Below are 7,942 nucleotides of genomic sequence, written 5' to 3'. Positions count from 1 at the left end.
AAAGGCATAATTTACACTAAATTTTGAGCAGGCAAACAGCCTTTTAACATGGCTGTATCGGACACCTTCAGACAAGGTTTTCTTTTATGGACATGTTTGTCTAAGACAGCTATTAAGTTGCACAAAATAGGGTACGACCACAAGATGTCATCCAAATCCAGCTAGTTTTTGCGTTTGTTGTTAAAGCTGTTTATAGTTGTGTGGAAAAAAATAAAATTAAAATACAAATTTAAAAAATTCAAATTATAGTTATTTTGTGAAAAAGCCTTTTATTTTATATACTAGGCTATTATAATGAATGATATGAACATCTTATCTTAAAGAGCACATGGAATTGATCGCATGTATTTCCCACAATGGGCAGCTCATTTTTCCTGTAATTAATTTCTCGTAGGCCAATTTAAGTAAAATCTTGTGTCTAATGTTAATAATGCTGATTATGATTTTAAAAAAATATATGTTTAATTTTTAAAGTCATTTCATTATTTTATTTTGTAATTAATCAGTTTGTCATTTTTGACTGAACAAAAAAATAATTATTTTCTGATCATTATTACCAGACACATGTATTATTATTATTATTATTGAAATGCTTGTTACTGAATTCAATTAGTTTATACTGGCTCTAATTTAGAACAGTAAACAATATGTAATCAAATAATTTAATGAATATTTATTATAATTATAATAATAATAATTTAATCAAATAATCAATTTTTATGCAGTATTAAACTTAACCAGTACAACCTGAAAACTTTGGGAGCTGAAGGTGTCCTGAGCAATGACATCTCTCTTGAAACAGACACACTCTATCTTTTTCTTTTTTCTTTTTAAGAGATCAATTAATGAGCTCATTTATAATTAAAGAGCAACGATTTTGTGCAGCTGCTCTGATAATTTGAAACACTATTTGTGAAGTCTTTATTTCCCATTCTTACCTTGTCAAGCACTTGGTGTCGCCTTGCAGGACCGACTAGAAGGAAACAGATCAATGCTCATTGAATATAAATTATGAAATTTCAAATCATTGCTATCGTAGTCTTTCAAAAAGGGGGTTGAATAGAAAATAAAAAAAGCTTCACAGATGTGATAAACCACTGGGTCTAGCATGATAACAACCCATATTTATTTCTCTCTCTAAAGTGGAAATATATTGATCTCAATGAGCGATCGTTGAAGTCATCAAAAGTCAAATACAGGTTTGGTTCTAAAACCCCCTGACGAGTGTCTTTAGAAGTGCTCTGTGAGAGAAAGCCTTTTGATGAACAACAGCGATTGAGAGATTATTTGGAACCCTGAACCAGAATCTTAAAAAGCATATCAACGGTGACAGAAGAAAAAGAAAAAAAAAATTGACATTCACAGGAACAGAAACATATTCATGACTTCAGAAAAATGTGCTCCCTTTCTGATAAAATCTGTTGAAAGGAGAATTTTGTCAAAGTAATGAAAGAAAGATTAAAAATGTAAACTGCTGAAATGCATTTGTGGAATACACTGCAATTGTATGAGTAGTCAAATTGCCAGTAGGAAGACCAGAGACCTGCCTGAACATTTATCAGCTATTTACAGAGACAGTACGGAAATTACTAACAACATTTTTATTTATATCTATTAATATTACCTTTTACTGTTGCCACTTGCCACTTATTTATTTTTTTATTTTTTTACTATTTAGGTTTTATTATTCAGTGTCAAAAAGGATTGACGGTTTGTTCTGTCCATGGTTTAATAATCATAGAGCTTATTAATTTGATGCATTAATGTATATCTGTTGGCAGTAATACTCACAGGATTAGACTGCATATGCTTCTTCTTTCCTCTCCTATGGGCTTAGAAAGGAAGTGATTTTCCTTACCAGCTGCTAGAAATGAATCTAATCCCACTTGCTCCAATGTTGTTCATCTCTGGGGCTCTATTGTCCTCAGATGTTTGCTGCAACTATAAACGGCAACATCTGATTCATTCTACAAGGACCAGTTAATTAGATAAATCAAGAGTCCTGCTCAGTTGGAACAAACACCTGTGGACAAACTGCTCCAACAGGAACACATAGAGATTGATTATTACATGCTGCTTCTGTGAGCAGCTGGATGTATAAAGGAAACTTAAAAAGCGGAACAGGCATAGCGGCTGTCCTGTTTCACATATACAGAGGGGGAAATGAAAGAACATGCAAAGAAAATGCTTTACAAGTGCACTTCCTTCTATTTTCACTTGGTGTCAGCAATGAACTGGCCAGTTCACTGGTAACATGAATGCACAGTAAAAACTATGGGTTCATACTTTGCATAAACCCTAAACTACTTTTGTATGATTATATAAGAACTGTTTGGTTTTTGTGAATATTTACTACAGTGTGATAATGTAGCAAAATTAAAGAATTGTAATGATTTCAGTTCTAACTCCTCTTTTGAAAAAGAAATATTAATAAAAAGACATAAATCAAAATTAAAAAAATATATATATTTAAAATATCTGGTCAAATATATTGACCAGAGTGCTATCCAGCATAATGAATATAATATAAGCAATTACATACATCCACACATACACAATAAAGTCCTGTTCAATCTAATCAGATCTTCACAGATGGGGATGATTTATTATTGTGCACTGGAAAAGGGTTCCATAAACCAGAAGCAACCACAGAAAAGTCCCTATCACCCTTTGATTTTAATCTATTTTGGGAATATGAAGAATCGTCTGGTTAGAAGATCTCATATGCCTTGTGTCTTGATAAGATATCAAAAGGTCAGCAATAGCCTCTTTTTCAGTGCAATGCAGTGCAATGCTTTACATACAAACAACTGAACATTATATTTTTGAAAATAATTCAGTTAATAGAATTATATTAAATAACATCACTGAACAAACAAACAATTTAACACAATATATAAATTATGTATTTATTTTTTATAAAGCAGCACTCAGATTGAGAACACAGTTATAGAAAATATGAGGTCCAAATGAGGATTTTCACAATGATGCAATGGAAGAAAACTTTTGGTTCCCTAAGAAACCTTTCCGTAAACAGTTCCCAAAATATTTTTTAAGAACATTTTAATAATCTACTGAAACTTTTTCCACTATGAAGAACCTTTTGTGGAATGGAAAGGTTGCAGGATGTTAAAGGTTCTTTGTCAATCCATCAATATCACTAAACAGTTGGGTAATTTGTTATGCGCTGTTGGTTCAGTAGGAATGCCACTGGATATTAGTTCAATAAAGTTTAACAGAGTATTTTATTTGGATACCTCTGGAATACTAAAAGACCTACATGTATCCTTTACCTAGCGAACTTTGAGTGGTGTTGTCGCTGCTGCTGTATCAACTACATACAGACACCCCTGTCTTGCTTTGCTTGTTTGCTTATCACTGTTGTAAAGCTCCTAGATTTACATACTGATGCATGTTGAGTGATGATACAGCTGCTGCTTATATCACCTGTCTCTAATGAAACCTTCAAATGTTTAATGGTATTCAGAGCTGACAGTGCATCATTTATTGTTTGCCTCACAGCTGCACAAAGCCCTATAATTTCTCCCCATATCCCAGTAATTTCTCCTCGGAACTGAACTCAACTGTAACTCAAGCCTGGCTTATTTTTAGACGTTGACCTCCGCTGTGTGAGGAGTCTGTAGCAAACAGAATGATTCCTGTCCCTGGGGGGGTCTGGGTAAATGTTGCTTCCTCTGAGCTGGAGATCTCAGCTTGATATTTAGCTCTCATCTGCAGCTTTCAGTAGCTGAGTAATAAAGCTCACCGCCAGACCTGTTTTACATCATAACTCAGGTGCTGGAAGAATGAGGGGGCTGGGATCTTCATGCATTTTACAAAAGGCACTGTAAAAACCACTTTCTTTAGCAGAAAGTGCAGGCAGGAAGCATTAGTAAGATTTGCGCATATAATGATATAAAGATATCCCTGTGGTTTCATAAGTGAGTTTTACGGCTAAACAGTTGAATGTAATATGACAGTCTTGATTCCTGTTTCTGCTCGGCAATAAATCCTCCCACACAAGCACTGCAATCCACCCCTTATATCTTTTGATGAAAATTAAAATCTCATTTTTGGATGGTGATGCTGTTTTTGTTGGTTTGGCTTTTAACTCCAGCAGAGTGGATTTGAAATAAATCAATGCTGCATTAACAGTAAAGTACAGCCTGTCAAATTGACAAGGTATTTACTACTAAAAACTCTGAGTGTGGAAGACTTGCAGTCAGAGGCCACGTCCTCAGATGCAGAGAGACTGCGTATGAAGTAGCACTGAGGTGAGCCAGGAGCAGTGCTAAAGGTGTGAAACTGTTCTGTCAGGAGAGTACAGGCCCAGCTAGATAAAATATCTAGTGAAATATCTGGGAATGTTGTGTCATTTCTTCATATATTTATCCAAAGCTATGTTAGTAAGTAATTTATGAGACTTCCTTCACATTCCCAGCTGATAGGGCTTCATATTTAGGGATGACATCTTGGACATGATTATGTATAAATATATATAAAATTAAATGTGATGTATTTTGGTGCAATGTTACATTGTGAAGTTTTTTATTATTCCAATTAACAATAGATATTTATTCATGAAATGTGCATGAAGTAATATTATCATTATCATACACTATCTTTTACTTTATATACATATATATATATATATACAGTATATATATTTATATATATATATTGCATATGGTCACTAGTGGAAAATAAAATACTAAAATGTATTTGAAAATCATTTATTTAGTGCTAAGTACAAATACATTTACATATTTATATGCTTAAAAAATGCACTGCAATTGTACTTTCGGTATATTGGTATACTGATTCTGTGCCTTATGAGGAAGTACTGCTGAAGTCCAACTAAATATATACTGAAGTGTTTCTGATAGTTCTTAAGTGGAACTTTTGAAAGTATACTGTACTTCAGGTAAACTTTAAATATCTTGCATTTAAAGAATGATATTATACAGAGATCATACACTCCTTATTAATAGTGATATTAAAACACATTTTAGGCATAATATTAAGATATGTGCATTGTGCAAAGTGCAATAAAGAAATACTCAGAATTACTTTTCTTAACTTAAAAAGTGAAACATACTGTAAGTGACGTGACATGACTGAAGTGGTGACCCATACTCAGAATTCGTGCCCTGCTTTTTTTCTGCTCAAGGGCACCTCAGTCATGGTATTGAAGGTGGAGAGAGAACTGTACATGCATTCCCCCCATCTACAATTCCTGCCAGCCCAAGACACGAACCCACAACCCTTCGATTGCGAGACTGACTCTCTAACCATTAGGCTATGGCTCCCCCTTTAAAATCAGCAAGTCCTAAGCAATGTCAATGAATATGTTAATAGATTTGAAATATAAATAAAAAAAATTTCAACGCTTTTAATGGAATCATCAATTAAATAAAGAGCCTAAAAATGTTGCCTAAAATGTGAACATTTTCATCATTTGATTAACCTCTGCAATATCTAATGGGTTTCATCAATATACAGGTTAAAGTTTGCATATACTGCATTAATTGCTGTTTCTTGGCTTTTGCGATTAGTCTCTTATTATATCAGAAACACATATCAAAATATAAGCTTCTTTATTAATGAAAATGAAAAAAAAAAGTGACGTGACATTCAGGCAAGTATGGTGACCCATACTCAGAATTCGTGCTCTTCATTTAACCCATCCAAAGTGCGCACACACAGAGCAGTGAACACACACACACACTGTGAACACACACCTGGAGCAGTGGGCAGCCATTTATGCTGCGGCGCCCGGGGAGCAGTTGGAGGTTTTATACCTTGCTCAAGGGCACCTCAGTCGTGGAATTGCCGGCCCAAGATTCAAACTCACAACCCTAGGGTTAGGAGTCAAACTCTCTAACCACTAGGCCTAAGTTAATTTAAAATAATGAACAGTAGCATTCAGAAATATATATTAATTTCAGTGATCATTGACATTTTATGTTAATGCAAAGGTTAACAAACTTTAACATACATAATTTAAATTTTTTTTTAACATACCTCATTATTTTCTATACATAATTATTTATTTTCAATAAATAAAGAAATAAAAATATATAAGCTAAACTAACGTAGAAAACGGTATTTGATGCACTCATACATGTATATCCATCCATCAAAAGCAAGGAAGCGGGAGCTTACAGCTGGTCCTTTGTAGCGTCTGAGTCAAGGATGTTAATAAGAATGGATGTTAATGGACCTCTGTACTGGAGGATGTCCAGTCAGTAATGCTGCCCTGATCATGATTCAGGACGTATTTGTACAGCCAGATGGGAAATGTTCTTTTGCAAGACAATCTGTTCCGTTAAGTATTATATTGACAAAATGAAACCTATTTGTAGCACAGGGCTTTGTTTGCTTCGTGAAGGGATGTTTTATTTCTTAATGGTCTTCTCATTTCATATGATGGTAATTCTCTCAAATCCAGGAAGACAGCAAATTAGTAACAGGCTGAATTCTGTGTACAATGCTCTCACCCCTGAGATTGTGCCTATTTTTCAGTCACACATTTCCTAACAATTAGTTAAAGCATTCTGACTCTCTAAGGAAGTGAGAATTCATTTAAAGCTCTGGCATGATCTCCTTGATTAATTGTTATGAGAGGCAGCAGATGCATGAAAATCCCATATTCATTCTACTGGGCAAATGGGGGTTATTTTTAGACCAGACAGCTGGAGGGACAAAATCAAACCCACCAAAGTGTCAGTATTCACTGACACCGACCAACATCGCCTTCAAACTGATAGTTTACACCAAAAGTGTGACAACTGACAATAGCCGGTTTGACAGACCTTTTATAAATGCGGCAACATGAATCTGTATTCTACATAAAATTACACTAATTGATACCTACAACATTTTGTAGAAAAAATAATTTGATTTTACAAAAACTGATTGTCTCAATGTGCTAATTGGAGATTATTCATGCATATATTCATATTCATGCATATCCTAATGCATATCTTATTGCTGTTTTAATTTGTGAGTTTTTGGTATACCTATATTTAGACATACATAAAACTGTATAATGGAAGTCTTTTGTAACATTATAAATGTCTTTACTTTTAGTTTTCTTTACAAAGGTAAATCAAGGAATTATATTTACTTAATTATTCAATAAATCAATGTTATTGCGAATGTTAATGTACTTGTTCATCATTGTGTCAGTGTTATATTCGCAAAAATAACAAAGTGACGAAACGTGCTCTGTAGAGCAGTTTGTCCCTTTAGGGGTACTGTACAAACATGGTGCGACTCCCGCGTTGTATTTAGATAGAAATAGCTCAATCTAAGGTAATAAAAACATAACAGTTCATTAAGAAAGTTCTTTATACACCTCTGAAACCTTAGTTATATATATGAAATTGCATTTCTGTAAATAGATTTTTGTAAATATTACACATTGCACCTTTAACATTTGTTCAAATTAATGTGTTTTAAAATTTTAAAAGTTTTAATGAAATCCTAATATTGTGAAATCATTATTGTTTGAAAGAAAAATCATTATTTGAGGCTTAAGTTTTTTCCTCCTTTTCCAGAAATCCTGTGTGAATGTGTTTGGCAGGGAGATATGCAACAGAAAATACATGAATAAACAGAGACGGATGATAAAATGTGTCTGCAAGAGTTAAGTCAGCTAAAATGGAGCTAGGAGGCAGCCATGTCTGACCTGTTGTCAGATGTAGAGAGGACAGCCGAGTCATTCAGTCTATTCCCAGGGAAGCCATGACAGATTCACATACCATTTCTAATCCATCTATTTTATCTCCATTGTTTTGGCCCATGGGGTGAGTCAGTCTGCTTTAGCTCTACATCAGTTCAACACACACACACACACACACACACACACAACATCTTTACGGTGTCTATTACCCAAACATTTCCAAGACAGAGATAAAGACATTGTAATGCTGTTGAA

The sequence above is a fragment of the Carassius auratus genome, chromosome 9 (assembly GCF_003368295.1).
Source record: "Carassius auratus strain Wakin chromosome 9, ASM336829v1, whole genome shotgun sequence".
Lineage (NCBI taxonomy): Eukaryota > Metazoa > Chordata > Actinopteri > Cypriniformes > Cyprinidae > Carassius > Carassius auratus.
The sequence above is the reverse complement of the archived record's forward strand: the minus strand, read 5'-3'. Positions refer to the sequence as shown.